The sequence below is a fragment of the Pseudopodoces humilis genome, chromosome 1 (assembly GCF_049639895.1).
Source record: "Pseudopodoces humilis isolate 2021_Gansu_Grassland_sample_001 chromosome 1, ASM4963989v1, whole genome shotgun sequence".
In the NCBI taxonomy this organism is placed as follows: Eukaryota; Metazoa; Chordata; class Aves; order Passeriformes; family Paridae; genus Pseudopodoces; species Pseudopodoces humilis.
The window spans coordinates 140,953,079-140,964,963 of record NC_142200.1 but is presented as its reverse complement, the minus strand read 5'-3'; the positions used below and the strand labels follow the sequence as shown (position 1 = coordinate 140,964,963).

Genomic DNA, 11,885 nt, shown 5'->3' with positions numbered 1-11,885 from the left:
ATATATGTTCATTCCCTCTAGCCTCAGTTAAAGAGGGAATTTATAAGTTATACTGGGTTAAAAGTTAGAACTGGAGTATTAGAGTGCCCCATTAAATATTTGCTTTTCTTTGTACAGTTATATAAAGTATAAGATCCCTGTGCTGATGCAATCCCATACACATTAATCAGTTCATTGTTGTTTAAGCTCATGTCCCAATATTTCAACCAACAGCTTTATTATACCTGTTTTCTCCTCTACCCTTCTCTACTTCTTTTAAATATGCTTTCCTGAATATTTTTTGCCATAAATTGGTCAGAAAGACTTTCATGCAGAAATGGTGGTCAAAATGTGGATTCTACATTTGGTAAGGATAATGTTATGTGGCTGCTCAGTCCACTCAGTAATAGCTGGAGGTTTCAAAGGATGCAGCACAGTAAAGGAAGGAAGATGTAAATCTACAGCAAAAGCTGCTTTGTTCATAATCCTCCATAATTTCTAATCCCTTCTACTTAATTTTTAGTATTCAGTATTTATCCCAGAAAATGCTGAATTTAATACTAATATCTTCCAGAGATTTCATAAGTCATTGTTTACTTTTAAGTTTAGAAAAATGTCATCTTGGGTAAAATCTTAAACTATCTCACATATTTTTGTTTCTTTCCTACACTGCTAGTTACCACCTACTTACCACACTCTTATGTGGTCCATTAGGCATTCTGTTGGATGCCTTGTGATAAATAGCAGTGAAATTTATTAGTCTGTTTTATAAAGAAATGTATGATAAAGAAATAGCTACTGGTTTTTATTGTTTGTGGTTTTTTTCTTCTTTATTTACTCTGCATAACAAATTTCCTACTTATTTTACCATGATTATTATAGTAAAATAGTAAACACATGCCAATGGCATGATGTCTCATTTTATCAGTATTATAAAATATCAGCTAACAACAGTGAGTGATAAAGCAGTGCTCAAAAAATTGACAGAGTTTTGTGTTAATACTGACACAGAGTTTGTGTTTAACTGTGTTAAAATGTTAATACTACTGACCTGTGGTGTAAGAAAAGAAATCTGTAAATGCCTTTAAGAAAAATTCAGTATTAAATGTTGCAATTTCCTTCTGGAAAGTACACATTTTTCTGTTGTTGTTTTGTGAACTTTGTCCTTCCAACTGTATGTTTTATATAGCTTTTGCCTTGGAACTCCCTTGTTTCAATCCCCTAAAACTGTCAAGTGTGACTCCACCTGCTTTATTGTTCCCATAAATTCATATGAAAGTAGTAGCTAAATCCAATTTGTGTCATTCTGTCTCTCTTTGTAGCCTATTCTAAATCTCCCAACATGTTTCACAGAAGTAGAATCCTATTAAGGCCAAATAACCACCACTGTATTTTATTCCATGGTTATTACAGTCCTGCTACTGTCACAGCTCTTAAAGACTCTTGTCTCTCCATGAATCTATGATGGTCAGAACCTGAAAATCTCATTACTACCTTTCTGATCTGTTTTCCTCCATGTGATATCCCTTTCTTCAATATTATTTTTTTAAATTAACATAGGTGTTATATGTTTAAGCTCAATATTTTGTCAAATTTGCCAAGGTGTGAAGTGCTACAGGTTAACATGAAAAACCTGTAAACTTCAAATAAGTTTGGCCCATGAAGCTCATGTTCCTGTCTGTACTTTTACTGAAGTTCTTTGCTTTCAAAATGGTTTAATTTAAGAAATAAGAATAGTAATTTATTTTTCTTTATTATTTACAATTAGAAATTGGAAAACATGAATTTCAATGAAAGTCCTACTATCTGGATTAAAACTCATGAAATATTTGGATTAAAACCCATCAAGAGCTGTCATAAACAGGGTAATATCCATGAAGTGTTGAAATATTATTAATCATATATTTAAATGAATGCCAGTCATTGTTTAAAAAAATTTGAGAAAAGAAAAAAAAAGAGAACATTTTAAAACATTTCTGCTTAAGTTTTCAATGTAAAATTGAACATCTCATGATGCAAATGTCTAGGGAACTCATATCCATGTGGTGTCCTTGATGACTTCTGTGAGATTAGACAGACAGACAGACAGACAGACAGATAGATAGATAGATAGATAGAAAAAGAGAAAGAGAGAGAGAAAGAGAGAGAGAAAGAGAGATAGAAAGAAAATAAAATCGAGGAAACACAAACTCTTAGGTCCATTGTAGAATACATTACCAGAAGACATCTGTAGGAGACAGGAGACAAGATTCAGCCTGAGGAGGATTTTCTGTTGGCCTCTGGGAAAGGTTATTTATGAAGATATTTTTAGATCTCAGACAAGACCACAGCCAGATGAAGTAAAAAACAACAGAAAAACAACTCTCCTCCTTCTCAAATATTTGGCAAAGCAAACACACCTTGTTGAACATCCTACAGTTAATTTCATAATGACATCAGGATTAGAAAAATACAGCTGCCCCAGAAGACAAGGAATATCTAGCAATTTTGTAATCTGACAAAAAGTTTATTTCCCACTTTTGTACTATTATATATGTACTATTTCAAAATTATACATTTTATAATTACATACATACATATATATTAGTAGGTAGAAAATTTCACATTGGTAGAAATATCATTTCAGTCAAAAAAACTCAAGTTTCTTTTATTTAAAAAATCTGCATTTCTGAACCAACTTTTACTCCTTTTGCATCAGTATATGTTCCTTCCTCCTACTTGCACTTTTTCATTCTTGTTTTTTTATTTTATTACTTTCATGAGCTTTTATATTATTACTTTCATGAGCTTTATTCACCAGCAAAGACAAAACCAGAATCTCCAATTCTTCTCAGACGTATTACAGTCTGCAGCTCTGGACTGTCTCTTTATGTTATAATCTTTCACAGTTATATCCTTAGATACACTTTACTTCCATTTTATTCTAGTCCTTGTTGTTATCCTCTCTTGAAATTTCTTACATTTCAGTGTGCTGAGGAGGAGGTCTTTTCAGACTAAGATAATGCGATTTCAAAAATCTGTTTCATTTCTTCACATCAAAGGAGTCTCCATTTCATTCAGCATATTTTGTACTAAACAATTCCTGCTTCCTTTTGTTGGTATTATATGTGCTTGATTTGTTAAAAGGGATATTTAATTATACATTAAATGGATCTTCATTCCTTCCTGTAACCTGATTTTTCATGACTAATTTGCTGGCCAATAGAATTAGCAACTCCCTCGCCATTCCTTTTTACTCCTCTCCCATCTTCCATTGTCAGGAGATTAATTCAAAACAAATGGCTTAATAAAAATGTTACTTTGTAAATATCTTAAACTGCATTGACACCCACAAGATGTTTTTAAAAACTGTTTGTAATCATGGGGGACTTAAAGATTATTTTGATTTTATGGTCAGACTTTTGTCCCATTTTCAATTGGTCTTTTGCATGTATTAAGACTATGCCAAAGCCAGCAGTTTTGGGAATTTACTGCACTACACAGAATTAAAGGATAAGGATTATAATTAGGTGTATTTGAAGTATTTTCACTGGTAATGAAAGTGTAATACTGGGTAAAATCTTAGACCTTTAGTAAAATCCACATGTGCTTCTTTCCAACCAAAACTATTTTATGATTCTTTGATCCTTTGCCATGAACTCTTGCCATGAGTGTTTGAAATATTTTAGTAAGTTCATACAGAGTCCACAGCGGAAGATGTGTACTGGAACAACACAGGAATGAAATCACTACAATCACTACAACTAGTCAACTTTTCAGATGCTTTCTACAGTAAAACTGAACAGCAATTTACACAGTGGAGTGCTGGTCCACGGTCCTTGCAGGAACAATGACAATACACTCAAAAACAGTGTCAAAAATATTGAGTGACAAAACACACTGTGTCAATGTTTCAATATTAGTTTTCATAGACACTTTCTGCTTACTTCCTGCTTTCTATTGTATCTTAGAAATAGGTAATCCACAGAAGCCTGTCATTTCAGTTTTGAATTGGAAACATTTATTGACATATTGATGGAAGACAATTTAATATTGAAAAATATTAATTTTTGCTGTTCTTCAGTCAAAGTCTACCTTCCAGCCATCCATTGATCTTACTGTCCTTGAAACATATATTCACCAGCATTTGTTTTCCTGTTTCATCCCTTAAAATGCCATTTTTTTTTTTCTTTAACAGTGCTGCTTCAAAATACCTAGGATGAGATTTCCTGGAGCACTTGGTCTGCCTTGGGGCAGCTGGCTTATACTAAAGAATTGAAGATGTAGAACTATTAATTTCTCTGAGAATCATGAGCTAATATCTTGGTCAAAATAGCCTAAACTTTTCTGTGTTCTCATTTTGGGGAACATTTTAAAATGATTGTATACCAACTCACTGTACTGAGAAACAAGAAAATAGTTATTCCCAGAGGAAGAGAAGGAATATACATATGTACTGACGTGCACTTTTAAAGCATTTAACAATTTCTATTAGCAATTGAAACCAGAATTTGCTAAGTTCATTAAGAATGAACCTTTATCTTCTGTTCAACAAAAAATCTACCAAGGAATTCATCTGAGGTAAAAATTATATATGTCATTCAAAAAAAGTTTGTTAAGCATGAAAAATAGTAACAAATAAAAAAGAATTTTCTAATTATTTACTGGCCCATTCTTCTTCCTTGTCAGCATGGGTTAACACCACACTGCATGAACAACTATTGTCTTCTTTTGAAGTACTTTTACGATCCACGTAAGGGCTGGTAACAGATATTCAGATAGACAGATATTCAGAAAGACTTTCCCTAAGATTTACTCCAGAAAAAGAGGCCTGAGCAATCACAAATTAAGAGAACCTGGACATTCTGTTTAAATGATTACTTCTACACAATCTGGCTGGTCTCCAGGGAGTTTTACAACACAAGCCTTGGCCATGCTTAAGACTATGTTAGCGACAGCAAATCTGGCACTGCCACCTGCAGATCCATGGGAGACTGTCACAGTTCAGGGTGACCTTCAACCTTGCTGTTTCTCCAAAACAGTGGCATTGGCTTCCTCCTTTTAGAGATGTCTTTCCTTTCCTATCTTCTTTTTCACAATATTGATGACTTTTTCCTGCATATAGGAAGAGTTCTTTCAATTTTAAAATACTATTTCATTGCTATTAGCTCTTCCACTACAGGAAAACCTGATCTGCTCCAATCAGGGTACCCCTATCAATGATTTCTTTGCCTCACTGTTTCCTTGTGTCTGTGACATTTAGTCACTGAGATGTAATTGTACACATCCCTGAATGCTATGAGACAGGGATCATAGCTTTGTGAGTGACACTGCTGTTCAATTAGTGCTCAGAATACTGTGTGGACAGACTACTATTACAAGCACACAAACATAAATAAAACACAAAAGGCAAGGGTACAAGTCAAGCTGCATTAATGGAGAGATTTTCAGTTTATTAAACTGAATGGCTAAAAAATCCTCTGCTTTTAATGCAGCAGCTAGACAGAGACAGTGCAAGGCTTTCTTTCTTTTGTTTTAGTGGATTAATTAGTCAGTGTGTGTGCAGCAGCATGAGTGTAAGCTGATATGTAAGTGCTAAATGGCATTGTTCATACTGTGTTAAGCAGGCAGTTTAAAAATACGTTTTATTGATCAGATTCCTTCCTGGAGGCAAAACTGATGATAAACATTACTTGGCAGGGTTATGACAATTGGGAGATGGGCTGATGTTTGCCTCAGACACTTCATGTTTATGAAGCCAAAGAGAAGGTGCCAAAGAAGAGCCATTCCCATGCTGGGTTTGTGCTCCTTTGTACTCTTAAGCTAAATTCATTTGTCTGTGAAACTGACTATTAATATTAATATTTTCATTGAAGTATTTTTCTTGTGCAAGATGTCTTCTTACCAAAGGAAGCCCATTTCTCCTCATGTTGTGCTAGACACTGTATATTATGGGATTCATCCAATGGCTGTCAAAGTAAAACCCAGAAACCACCCTTTCAGCAGCAGGTGGTGAGATTGACCAGGTACTGGTGGCTAATTTCCTACTTGAGAAGTGAACAGCTTTTCCACGTAATCTGAGCAGGAGACGTATTAATAATATTTTACTTATTATGTCTATATATTCTAAATTCAATATTTATCAAATAGGTCATATCTAATGAAGATACTAAACACTTCTCTGATTTTCACCTTTTCTTAATGAAGTTAGTGTAGGATATGGCATTAAGTAAATATGGAGTATGATGATATAGCTCCTTCATAGAGGTAGGGATCTCACCCCATGAGTATCTGAAAACTCACCACACTCAATGTTTTACCTGTGGATTGCATAAGTATAAACATTAATGGTATAAAAATATAAACATATATTGCAAGTTATTTACATGGATTGTCAAGGAGTGAAAATATTCTGTTCCACAGAGGCATAAGATTTAAGCATGTCTGTCTTAGTAGTGTTTTGATATATGGGATTAGATACATAGTAATTCAGGTGGTTAATTTTACCTCAATTTTGTCAAAAGGCTTGGAGTACTGAAACTCATGTATTTCTGAAGTGATTTGTATAAGAAAATACCAACTTTTATTTCAGTAGGTAGTACGGCACAGTATAGGTCCCTGAACATTTATTTCCCTATTAAATCATGGCTTTATAAGAAAGAGATATCATAGATTTCCATAGATTTAGGAGAACAGTCAAAAAAAAGGGTGTAAGAAGTCAAGCCATAAAAGGGTTTGAGTCCAAGGAGCCCAGGTATTTGATTTGAAGGTGGCAAACCTCAAGGTGAGAAAAAGTCTCTTCACTAGTTCCTCCAACAGAAATTTTCTTCAATATATTTTTCAGCCATTTTTAATTCTGAAACTTTAAAATTTTAATTTTAAATATTTCTTTTAAATATTTTAAATTTAAAAAGAGTTCTAAAAGAATGTGATTTTCTTTGTGGTAATACATCACAACTGCTTTGTATCCCAGCAGAAGGACCCCATGGTGTGCAAAAGAAATATTTCTCTGAGCTCAAGGCCACAGGCTACACCAGAGCACATCATATTAGTTCATGTTTTGTTCTCATTTTATAGAATGTCTTGGCCTTGTGGTTCTGCCTGCAAGGAAAGAGAATTGTCCACCATAGCAAAATACATGTGTCAGATAAAGACAAAAAGGGACTTTTTTCAGGCTTGTCATTTTAATGACCCAAAGACATCAGGACAACGTGCATGTCAGCAGAGTGAAGACAAGGAGATAATAAAAATGCATGTGAATATGTATGACTCCCTACATCCCTGTTTTCACTCCTAGCTCTGACACCTTCCAGTCTACAAGTATACACATAATTCACCCTTAAAGGAGGTTTAAAGATTTATTTCTGGGACTGTAAGCAACCACTTTGTCTCCTCCAGCTGCTTTGACAAAATGGTTGAACACAAAAGCAACAACTAAAAAAAAAGGTTTGATACCTAATGGAAATAGGATTACAAAAATAGAGTTTAGAGGAAGAGGGAAAAGGAAAATAACTTCTTTCCTTTTTTAGGAGTTTGGGATGATATGAACTGCACATCATAAGTGTGATAAAGTAATTTGGTACTGAGTGGCATTCAAACCTTCCCTTCCTGCTTATTTTGTATGTAGGGGTGCATATTTTTCCCTCTATTTTCATTTTTTCTCTTTCTTATACAAGAAAACTGCATCCAATAAATGGTCTAGTTACCACAGAACAAAGCACAGTATTTCTGCCTGGTAACATCTTCAGTAAAAACACTAAATGTTTAAATGGCAAAGGGATCTGAAACAAATATTCCTTATTTGACTCCATATACTGAGATGATTTACCCCTATTGTCTAGCTGCTATATAGGTTAATGTTACACTATGTTAATTTTCCTGTTTTTCACCTTTACCGTTTTGAGTGTATTTTTCATTCTTCATATAATTTCTTATTTCACTGCAGTGAGTTTTGCTCAGATAAAAGAGTAATAAGCTGACTACAAAATAGCACATAACTGTCTGCTAGAAGCTATGACCTAAAATATTTATTTTAAACAGCACTACTCATTTTCACATCTTTGTTAGCTTTGCTTCATGTCCAGATCCTGAATTTTCTCTATTGGGTATGAAGGACTGGTTTCAGCTTTGTATTCGAGAGCACTACCAAAAACCAGGGAAGCAGCTCCCTTGGGACTGCATGAGAGCATCCACTTAATGTGTTCTGTAGACTTTAACCTTCTCATGGTTAAATGATCTGGATTATTATTCAAATTCCTTTATTACATTTAGACCACTCTTCCACAAAATCAACAGGCAACCCATACGATACAGCTGTGTATCAGTCTTCTTAACTATCAGGTATAGTGGAAAATAAATAAGTAGATTATACAGTCAAAATTCTCCCACTGCAAACATTTAAACCTCAAAAAAATGCATTAAAATGTTATATAACTGACAACTCTAACAGATATCACTTCTCTTGAAACTGTCATTGAAATTTCTCTAGGCATTCAGGGAAATTAGGCTCTACAGCTGCAGCTAATGTGCTACCATAATAAATTTTTCACTTTCAGTATGAATAGAAGTCAGGTTGAACATTTAATTGCTAGATTCTCAGCGACCTCTAGGATATTTTTTAACCTGAAAAAAATATAATCACAAGCTACATAAAGTATTATCAAAATGTTCTCAAAGGTACTAATGGGAATAGTCAAAGTTTTCCTTTAAAAATAAACACACCCACTTGGGAACATTCAGTTTATATATTGAAGATGCTTGTTTTATTTAGCCACCCATACCAGAGGTACCCCAGCTATTTTAAATGATGGATTGCACATGTCCATGCACATGTTTATTGTAGCTTTTGATGCAGTAGCCATAAGATTTTTGGGAAGGCTCCTACTTCACTGTACTTGACTTTGAATCAGCATGATTGATGATAGTTGCTGCTTTTCATCAGCAGGGCCAGTTTTGAAAGCCTGAAGGACCTGTAGCTGTAGGCTGCTTGGGAAAAGAGAAAGACAAGAAGTGATGGTTAGATGTTTTTGCAGTCCCACTCTGAACTGCAATTTGTCCAAGTCAGTCTTTGCATGTCCTTACTTCATCCTTGATACCTCCCATCCTCCAGTGTTTCCTTTACTTCCTCCTCTTTCACCTCAAAGTTCTTGTCCATGTCTTTTTCAAGGTATGCAGTGTCTTCAAAAATACCCATGACCTGTAGAGAACTGGTTTATGAAGATACACAGAAAAAATATTTTACATAGAAAAGTGTTTAACACCTCAGCTCATTTACTTGGCAAAAGGTGTGTGAATCCTGTCAGAAAAGGTGAATTTCAGACACAGTCTTTTTGTTTCAACTGAGAAGTAAAAAATGCAGAGAGATCAAAACAACATATGTGAAAATAAACTGAAACTGCAAATTATTATAGGACAGGGAGAAGCTAGGATCCCATCCTTATTTCATCTTAAGCCGTTTGCTTGACTATAAAGAAGAATACACAGAGCTGAATGCAAGGATTTTCTGCTAAGGACAGCTATGAATGTTAAAGGAAAAATATTACATTGAAGCAATAAATCAAGGAGAGAACCCCAGAATTTATTCTGCCACCATCACTACTGTCAGAAGACATCAGTCCTGATGGTGAGAGGAAGGCATCACCGAATGGAATATTTTGAACAAATGAAGCCTGGTGCCAAGGGAAATTACAGGCTTTTCCAAGAATGTCACCCTCACAGTCATGGAGCTTTAGACCTTCAGAAGGAAAACTGAAGTTCAGGTAATATATTTACTAAAAGTACTTTGACACAAGCAGATTTTCAGCGCTGTGATCATTGGACTACTTCCCAAAAGAGAGTTTTGTATATATATAAAGCTAACTTTTTTATACAATCACATTGAATATATATTATCAGAAATAAAAAGCAAAACAACACCACCAACAACAAAAAAACACAACAAAAAAGTTAATAAAAAACAATAAAAATTAATTAATGCTAAAATACTTAGTAAAGAGTGAGGAAAGTTCATTACACAATTTTATCCACATTCAAGTACACCTTCCATAGTCCCCAAGCTCAAATCAAAAATTACAAAAGGAAGGGCCAGTCAGTGGAAATGTAACTAGCAAGGGGTCTGTTGAGTAAGATAAGGAAATATAGATTAATTTGTGTTGTTTGGAATTTCTGGGGTTTTTTAACCAAAAAATAGCACTAAATATAGCAACTGACAGCTATGAGAAAAGGTGGCTTTAAGTGTGCTTTATAAAGACATGCATGCATGTACTAAGTTTTAAAGATAACCATAATAAACTTTATCACTGCGAAAACACTCATTCTAAATTAAAAATGCTTATTCTATTTAGAAATGTTATTGTCTGTTATTATTATCAGCTAATTTGTCCTATAGTTTCTAAAAAAGTTTTCTATTTTACCAAAGATATCTGAGAAGTTACCTAATTTTTAGGAAAGTTTGAGATGCAGACATTTCCCCCTTTCAAATTTCAGTTTTTCTTAAGTCTGAGAAAACCTTGATTTGCAAGGAAGTTCCAACAGATTAAATTTTCTGCCAGTCCTCTGACTGTGACTTTGGGTGATGCCTTTGGGTTTTCCAAAGATGGACAGAGGAAAAAGGAACACAGTTACAATTTGCCCATCAGGGATAAAGACAATGTGGGAGCCATCCCCTGGCCATGTGGAAAACTGTGCAGTGTTTCAGAAACCTCAGTGTATCAAGTAAAACATTTTCAATGCCCACACACATACTATTTAGCTTAGCCCTCCTGACAATTTTAGATTTATTCACACATGTGAAAGACTCTATGTAATCTGGGTAACCCTTTTCAAACAATGCTGTGTCCTAAGGAAAGATTGTATATGAGAAAAAATATTCTTTTAGGATAGAACAGAATGAACTGTAAGAGTGGATGTGATATGAGGTGAATAAAATCTCCAATCAGAGATGCCAGATATTTTTTCTACTGAAAATTTATTTAAAAATTTTGAATAGTAACCTCATGCAAATGTTTAAATGCATTATCTTTTAGCGACAATTGCCAGAAAGAACAAGCTGAAAGAAAAGAAATCAACCTTTTGCCATCTTGGAATTCAAACCTATGGAGTTGTGTGCTAAATAATTTATTTTCAATTAACTTTGCATTGTACTACGACATGTTTTAACACAGACTATAGAAAAACAAAATCCTCATAAGCTACCACCACCAAAATCCCCATAATATACCATTTTATAATTCTACCAGTAGATTTATAAAAGACTTGGGCTGCAAATTCTTAATTAGACTTTAGACTTTTCTGTAGAAAGATATTATAGAAGAAGGAAAAAAAAAAATGGGAAAAGCATAATTTTATTTTCCCAAATCTGATTGCAAAGCTCAGCTGAAAAGTTTTGTGGGGAAAGGGTGAGATCCTCTAAAATCCTGCATCTATTCTTTCTGCTCAATGTGTAACTTCACCTCTCTAGGCATATATTTGTTCATCCTTGTAACAAATTTGACATCACCTTATAGCATCAGCTATTTTTACCATTCATTATTATAATTTCCTCCTCCTTATAACACTGATCCTGAGAAAACACCACCTTACCTGTATCAGTACAGTATTTGTGCCTCTATGGAAGGAAGCAATGTAGCAAGCTGAAGAATTTTCCTGATGTTTGCAAAGGTAAAGGCAGAAGCAAAGGCAAGCACTTATCCCTCTACAAGTCTGCAAAAACCATAGGGAGGACAGCTTTTGTGAGCCACAAAGTGAGCCAGGTCACACTACTGACAATTAATAACGAGCCTGAATAATTTTATCTGAGGTGGTTTGTGTTTCTTGTGCTGTTTCCTGCAATGTGACAGCCTGCAGGAACTCTCAGTACAAGGAGAATGATTGCTAAATGTTGGAATGGTATCACAAAATGTACTTTTTTGCAAGGTTAAATGAAAACA

General features: G+C 34.4%; 1 long non-coding RNA gene across 2 annotated transcripts; it reads right to left on the bottom strand.

Annotated features, from left to right (window-relative positions):
• Positions 1 to 8,778: 8,778 nt before the first annotated feature.
• Positions 8,779 to 11,662, bottom strand: LOC148185249 (uncharacterized). Of its 2 annotated transcripts, none has more exons than XR_015771869.1 (3): positions 11,539 to 11,662; positions 9,040 to 9,164; positions 8,779 to 8,940 (listed from the first exon to the last, which is right to left on the bottom strand). It is a non-coding gene; the product is annotated as an uncharacterized LOC148185249 (long non-coding RNA). The 2 variants fall into 2 exon arrangements; XR_015771870.1 differs by having other exon boundaries at positions 9,040 to 9,154; positions 11,539 to 11,661.
• Positions 11,663 to 11,885: the final 223 nt, after the last annotated feature.